We start from the raw sequence: 7997 nt of genomic DNA, 5'->3' as shown, positions 1-7997 counted from the left end.
GATTGTGCAATTCATATGCCAGTATATATACAGGACCATCTAAAGGTTTGGATATAGTGTGTTGCAACATAGTGGAAAACCTCTAAGACTAGGTGGTGACAAAATCCATAACCGGAACAACACGGAGGTGTCATGATGTCTTTGAGCCTGCAAGTTTGTGTTTCAATTTTTTCATTATTATATTTCCTACACATTCTGTTTTATATTCTAGTTTAGGTTTACATTTTACCCATCTGTGTTCTCCATGTTCCAGTGTCCCGTGTTTAGTTACTTCCTGTTTTAATGTGTTAGCGCATTAATCTTGTGTGCATTTAGTTTTGTGTTCCTTTGTCTCATTAGCCAGATTCTCTTCACCTGTGTCTTGTTTTCCCCAACTCTGTTCTCTTTCCCTGATTACCTTGTGGATGTTTTTAAGCCCTCAGTTTTCCTTAGCTCTTTGCTGCATCCTACTGTTTGTCTGCTTGAGTGGTTGCCTCATGTGTTTCTAGGGTTGGATTAATTTTGAACTCTGATTTCTCTCTACGACTTTGAAATATGCAATGAATACTCTATAAAAGTAAGTTTTTATTAAAGTTTGAAGTTCAGTCCTCTGTTAAAATTAAGAACATTTATGCATATTACCAAAAAGCATGATTCGTCATACTTTTAACTAAAGTTTTTTGTGTTAGTGCAGCCAACTAGCTACCGATAGACCAACACATTCTCATACCAAAATGATATAATAAGTTGATTGCCAGTTACTCTTTTAAAACGCTTATAAATGTTTGCAGAAACAACACGCACCCATAGTAAAGCAGCATAAACACAAAAAGAATCCACAGTGAGAGGTGGAGGGTGAGGTGGAGGGTGAGCTGGTGGTGCGAAGAAAACTAAAGAACGTCCACCAGAATGTACTGTATATACCTCACTGGAAGCTTAATAACAAAGCTCATTCCTCACAAAACACAGTGCAAAGATCTGACTTTGCTGTTGGTGTAGGGCAGAGCTATTCAATTATAAAGTGTGTTGGGCCGGATTTTCAAAACAAGAAATTAGCTGGACCAGCAATTTTATCAGTCAGTTACAGCAGGGTGTGATCAATTTTAAAAATGAGCCATGACTAAAGAGTCTGTGCAGCAATAGCATTACTTTTTCTCACTTTAAAAATGAAAATTAAACATTTTAATCTTATGTGACTCACGGGGACATTGAGAGTGCATGAAGAAACAAGGTAGTGCCCGCTATTCCAGATATTTTCCTTTCAAAATAAAAAATAAATATTTTGGTGATATCTGATCCAGACACATCTTAAAGAGTATTTAACAGAAAAAAAAATAAATTCTATCAAAGCTATCGGTGAGCAAACCCACAGCAAAACCACATGAATAAAACATGATCACAGCCAAAGTTAGACTGACGGTTTTCACTGTCAATTTTATGGTTTTGGGTTAATAAAGAAGTGTTGTTACATCTTATACTACAATGTGCTGCATTGTGAATACTGCAAGGCTACAAGGAATGTTGCATTCGCGGTGTACAATATGCTGTAGGAATTTCTGTTGGAATTACTGAAGGCTTGCAAACCCTTCTGCCAGGACCATCTATACACTAATCAATAATCCTGTGGGCTTGTGTGGACCTCACTTTGGCTTCAAATGTCAAAATGTTTTATTTTGTATGTAAATACAAAATGTAAATATATTAATATCAATCTCTCCACCTGCTTTTTAACCAAATTCTTTTTTGGTCACTTCTCTTCACCATCCTTCTCTTGATGTCAGAGAGTCTCATCAGATAAAGAGCAGGACAAACCCCCCCCCACCACCACCACCACCACCACCACCGATCTGTGTTTTTCCTCAGCTGAGCGGGCAGTCCAGTCATTACATCTGTGCTTGCTGCCATCCTCTGACTGTAACAGTGCAAATCTCAAATCTCACCGTTAGTGCTTCATCAGTGTCACTCACTGAGCAATAAAACAAGTAGATATTAAATTACCAGCAGGGATTTGGTGGAATATAAGAATTAAAATGTAGATTGCCAAATGAAGCCATAGGAGGGCACTGTTAGATTACATTAGGTGCAACACAGATCTTCATAAAAGATTATACTTCTCAAAATTATTACAAAAAAGAGCTGAGCACATAGCACTGGACTGTTTTAAAAAAAAATATTTTGTAATACTTTGCAAGCTCCAAACTGTTAATTGGTTTGTTTTGGTGATATATTAAAATTATTGCACCAGTTGTGCTTAGAATAAAAAAAAAACATCCCAAGGGAGTGAAGACATTTGGGCTCATTTTGGAGTAAATTAATGATCTTCTAACATGTAAAGTGCATCAAGGTACTAATGATTACAGTTTTTTCTGAATGCTTAAACACTAACTGTGATTCCTGTAGCACAATCTCTAAAACTATTCAGACTTATAGCAAAACCACTCACTGAGTTTGCAAAACTAAAAGCACAAAAACTGCTTTGCACTCAGTTTGCAATTTTGTAACACACACTTTGCAAAACTGTAGGCACAATTCACTGCACAACACTCAATTACCAAATTTCCAACACACTCCTAGCAAAAGTATACACATGTATGGCTATCATTAACACTAATTTGCCAACTGTCTGGCACACTTTCACATGTGAAAACTTTTTTAGATAATTAGTTCACTTTGCAATCAGCCTAAGCACTACAATACAGGTAAGCTGTGTGTGCGGAGTACAATGGAGGGAGCAGAAAGAGTGAGAAGTAGAGGAGGCCGAAGAAGAGGACGTGGAGGTGAAGAAGTAGGACGAAGAGGACGACAAGGACAAGGAGGAGCAAGAGGAAGACGAGGAGGGGGGAGAGGAAGATGAGGAGGGGGGAGAGGAAGAGTAAGAAATAGGGTCTTTAGGATCCACACACTTACTTGTTGTTATTTACAGTCAGTCTATATAGTCTTCCCCCCGTTACACACACACACACACACACACACACACACACACACACACACACGTATGTATGTATGTATGTGTATATATATATATATATATATATATATACACACATATATACATTCACTGTCACTGAACGAGGCCCATTTATCATGATTTATTTATCGCCACAACAACCTGGTGCTGAATGCCAAGAGGACAGTGGAGATTATTGTGGACTTCAGGAAGCACACAGCCCTACTCCCCCCCCATCATCCTGACTGACACCCCCATCACCTCTGTGGACTCATTCCGCTTCCTGGGTACCACCATCACCCAGGACCTGAAGTGGGAGCCCACCATCACCTCCGTCATTAAGAAAGCCCAGCAGAGGATGTACTTCCTGAGGCAGCTGAAGAAATTCAACCTGCCAACACGGACGATGATGCAGTTCTACACTGCAATCATCGAGTCCATCCTCACCTCCTCCATCACCGTGTGGTACGCTGGAGCCACTATCAGGGACAAACAGAGACTGCAGCGTGTTGTGCGCTCTGCTCAGAAGGTGATTGGCTGCAGACTCCCATCTCTGCAGGACCTGTACACCTTCAGGACACTGGGGCGTGCAGCTCGGATCTCAGCTGACCCTTCTCACCCTGGACACAGTCTGTTTGACCTGCTCCCCTCAGGCAGGAGGCTCCGGTCCATTCGCACCAGAACCTCTCGCCATAAGAACAGTTTCTTCCCCTCTGCTGTTGGACACATGAACAATAACCGTATGACTGTTCCCGCCACTAACACATGACCCTACGCTGTGTTCACTGCATCATTCCATGTTTGGCACTGATCACCACCTGCACTCATGTATATATCATGTATATATCTATCTACTTAGCACTTTTAATTCTTATTCTTATTTATCTTATTCTTCAACAGATTTGATTCAGCCATGAGGCAGTCTGCAACATCGGCTGCAGACTCACCCACCCCCACTGCTGCTGTTCCACCTCAGACACTTCACACCTCCTCTATTCACCCTGCTCACTCCTCCCCACCCCCAACAACAGCATCCAATACACACTCAACACAAGGCTCCAGCCTGTCTCTCTCAACCACCCAGGTTAGGAGGGAACTGAGGAGGATTAATGGCAAGAAGGCAGCGGGTCCAGATGGCATCAGCTCGAGGGTCGTCAGGTCCTGCGCGGACCAACTGTGTGGGGTGATGGAGCACCTCTTCAACCTGAGCCTGAGGTTGGGAAGAGTCCCACAGCTCTGGAAAACCTCCTGTGTTGTACCAGTGCCAAAGACTTCACGCCCCAAGGACCTCAACAGCTACAGGCCGGTGGCTCTGACATCCCACCTGATGAAGACCCTGGAGCGGTTGGTCCTGGCTCAGCTTCGGCGCCTAACAAGCTCATCACTGGACCCACTTCAGTTTGCCTACCAGCCTGGCATTGGAGCGGATGATGCCGTCATTCACCTCCTACATCGTTCCCTCGCTCACCTGGAGACCGCTGGAAGCACTGTGAGAATCATGTTCTTTGATTTCTCCAGTGCCTTCAACACTATTCTTCCCTCGGTTCTGAAGGACAAGCTGGTGAACTCTGGAGTGGACCATCACCTCACTACCTGGATCCTGGACTACCTCACCGACCGACCATAGTATGTGAGGACTCAGGGCTGTGTGTCGGACAGGGTCGTCTGCAGTACGGGGGCCCCACAGGGAACGGTTCTGGCTCCGTTCCTCTTCACCATCTACACTGCAGACTTCTCCCACAATTCCACCCAGTGCTTCCTGCAGAAGTTCTCTGATGACTCTGCAATAGTCGGCCTCATCACTGATGGGGACGACAAGGAGTACAGAGGACTGACTCAAGACTTTGTGGACTGGTGCCAGCTGAACTACCTCCAGATCAACGCCAGTAAAACCAAGGAGCTGGTGGTAGACTTCCGCAGGCACAAGCATTCTCCACTGCAACCACTGAACATCCAGGGTATGGACATTGAGGCTGTGGACAGCTACAGGTACCTTGGTGTTCATCTGAACAATAGACTGGACTGGACTCATAACTCAGACGCCCTCTACAGGAAAGGGCAGAGCAGGCTGTACCTGCTGCGGAGACTCAGGTCGTTTGGGGTGGAGGGCCCACTCCTGAAGACCTTCTATGACTCTGTGGTGGCTTCTGCTATCTTTTATGGTGTGGTCTGCTGGGGCGGCAGCATCTCTGCTGGGGACAGGAAGAGACTGAACAGGGTGATCCGAAGGGCCAGCTCTGTTCTAGGATGCCCTCTGGACCCAGTGGAGGTGGTGAGTGACAGGAGAATGGCGGCTAAGCTGTCATCCCTGTTGGACAACGTCTCCCACCCCATGCAGCAGACTGTGACAGCACTGAGCAGCTCCTTCAGTGGGAGACTGCGGCACCCACGGTGTGGGACGGAGAGATTTCGCAGGTCTTTCCTCCCCACTGCTGTCAGACTCCACAACAAAGACTTTAACTGAACAAACACACACATCCACACATGTGCAATAACACTAAGTGCAATAATCCTTTCTGGCATCGTTGTATTTTTACTCAGTTGTATATAGCATTCGTATTCTATTTTTATCTTATTGTATATTTTTATTCTATTTTATTCTACTGTATATAGTATTTTATTTTATTCTATTCTGTACAGCTGTGTACTGTATTTATTCTTATTGTATTCTAATTTTTGCGTCATAACTTTTGCACTGTCCACTTCCTGCTGTGACAAAACAAATTTCCCACGTGTGGGACTAATAAAGGTTATCTTATCTTATCTTATCTTATCTTATCTTATTTTTATTTTTTTCATGTCTATTTAAGCGTTATATGACAGTATGTTTGCACTGAAGCACCGCAGCAATTTCCTAATGTTGTAAACCTGCTCAACATTTGGCAATAAACCCTTTCTGATTCTGATTCTGATTCTGATGTAGCTTATCCAAAACTCAGGCTGCACCTCCCCAGCGAAAAAATATGCTCGTTACATTAAAATGCCAGAGTAAAGGCTATTCATGTGCAGATTAGATTCCCTAGGTGGCCTCGCTGCAGTACATCGTGAATTGAGGAAAGATTCTGCTCACAATTACAGTAATCGGGAGCTCGATCAAAGAAAGAATCTGAACAGAGCTGATATTAGGGCAGCTGACCTATCACAGACATGTTCATCGTATTCTTGTAGCACAAAATTGAATTGAATCAAAATGATGGTGATGATGGTTTATTTGAAATAAACCATCATCACCATCATTTTGATAACGATAATGATGATGGTTCAAAGAAACCATCATTATCAATTCAATTTTAATAATACAGAAAAAATGAAACACAATAGTCTGGCCTCCCCATGTTTTCCCTGTACGTGTGCGGGTTTCCCCTGGTTACTGTACATAGTTCAAAGATATACATTTTAGCCTAATGGGTGATTTAACCAGATAAATAATTTATCAAAGGATAATAAAGTGCTGAATGTGGCTTGTCATTTTTCAAGGTTCAAGGTTCTTTATTTGTCACATGCATAGTTATACAAGTATAACACACAGTGAAATGTAGCCTGACACACTCCTCGACATGTGCAAAAAAATTGGGAGGGGGGGGGGGGGGGGTAGAGGAAGAACATTATATATATATATATATATATATATATATATATATATATATATATATATATATATATATATATATACATTGGGTGAATGTGCAGTAGTAGCAGCAAGCAGGTGAATTCTGTACATTAATGTGAATAGACATCTGACTATTTTACAGGATAGACAATATAAACATATTTAAAATTAAAGGAATTGAAATGTACATTGTGCCTTGGTTTAGTGTCTGGAAGAGTCCTGTCTCAGTCAATTATAGATGATGTGAGAGGGCGGGTGTGTGTGTTTAGGGCACGGATGGCTTGGGGATAGAAGCTCCTCTTGAGTCTCTCTGTCCTTGCCCGGAAGATGCGGAACCTTCTACCAGATTGCAGAAGTTGGAACAGTTTGTTGCCAGGATGGGACGGGTCCTTCAGTATCTGCGCTGCTCTAGTCCGGCATCTCCTGGTGTAGGTGTCCTGAAGCGGGGGGAGAGCAATCCTGCAGCAGCGTTCTGCTGTACGGATCACTCTCTGGAGAGCTTTTTGGTCCTTCACACAGCTGTTCCCAAACCACGATGTCATGTTCTGTGTGAGGATGCTCTCCACAGCGCCTGTATAGAAAATCCTGAGGATCTTTGGAGAGACCCTGAACTTCCTCAGTTGTCGTAGGTGATACAGGCGCTGCCTAGCCTTTTTGGTCTGGACCTGAATGTGGGCAGCCCATGTCAGGTCTGAGGAGATGTGGACACCAAGATACTTGATACTTGAAATTTGAAGCTCATTGAAAGGTCAGTGAAACTTTATTTAGTATTATGTAAATGTAATTCTGGTCCAGATTCAGAGAGTCACTAAACGTTTTTCGTTAGTGCTTTTTTCCTGTGTAGCCCTCAGTAAGATGCTGGAGATGCTTTGAGAACCCCTGATATAGAAGGTGCTTCTGACGAAAATATGGATTAGTCATATTTATTTAATAACAAGACCCACAACTATTTTAGTCTACTCTAAATCTCATCTTATATGTTTGCATGTTTTAATTTTTTCTCTTTGGGGCTATGGTGAGTATTTATTTATTTCTTACATTCATCTGAATATGAGAATAATATCAAGTTAGGACACCTGAAAAGTTTCAGCCAGCTACAGAGAAAGAACGTGTAACTCAAGGATGAACTGACGAGACATCCTCTTAAAACATAAATATATGAAATATTTGAAATGGCATTCGACAGAGAGCAGATGCCAGAGTGACAAAATGTCTCAGACTTGCTGGGATATGCACAGTGAAGCAAACAGATCCCTGTGTGGTTTATGCATCTTTATCTAGTTACACTTCATTGATTAAATTGTCATTTGGAATTAATTAGTTCTAAACTTAAAACATAAAAACCTTGCATAGTTGCACATCAACAAAAGTGCCTGTGGTGACTCTTGCCCAGCACAAAAAATGCTTGTGGTAATACAATGCTAGCTAAAGTTAATGCCTGTAAAATACAGACTCTGGGAT

This window comes from Diplotaxodon limnothrissa, linkage group LG17 (assembly GCF_057381915.1).
Source record: "Diplotaxodon limnothrissa isolate DT_005_m linkage group LG17, D_limnothrissa_male_GT1.1, whole genome shotgun sequence".
NCBI lineage: Eukaryota > Metazoa > Chordata > Actinopteri > Cichliformes > Cichlidae > Diplotaxodon > Diplotaxodon limnothrissa.
The sequence above is the reverse complement of the archived record's forward strand: the minus strand, read 5'-3'. Positions refer to the sequence as shown.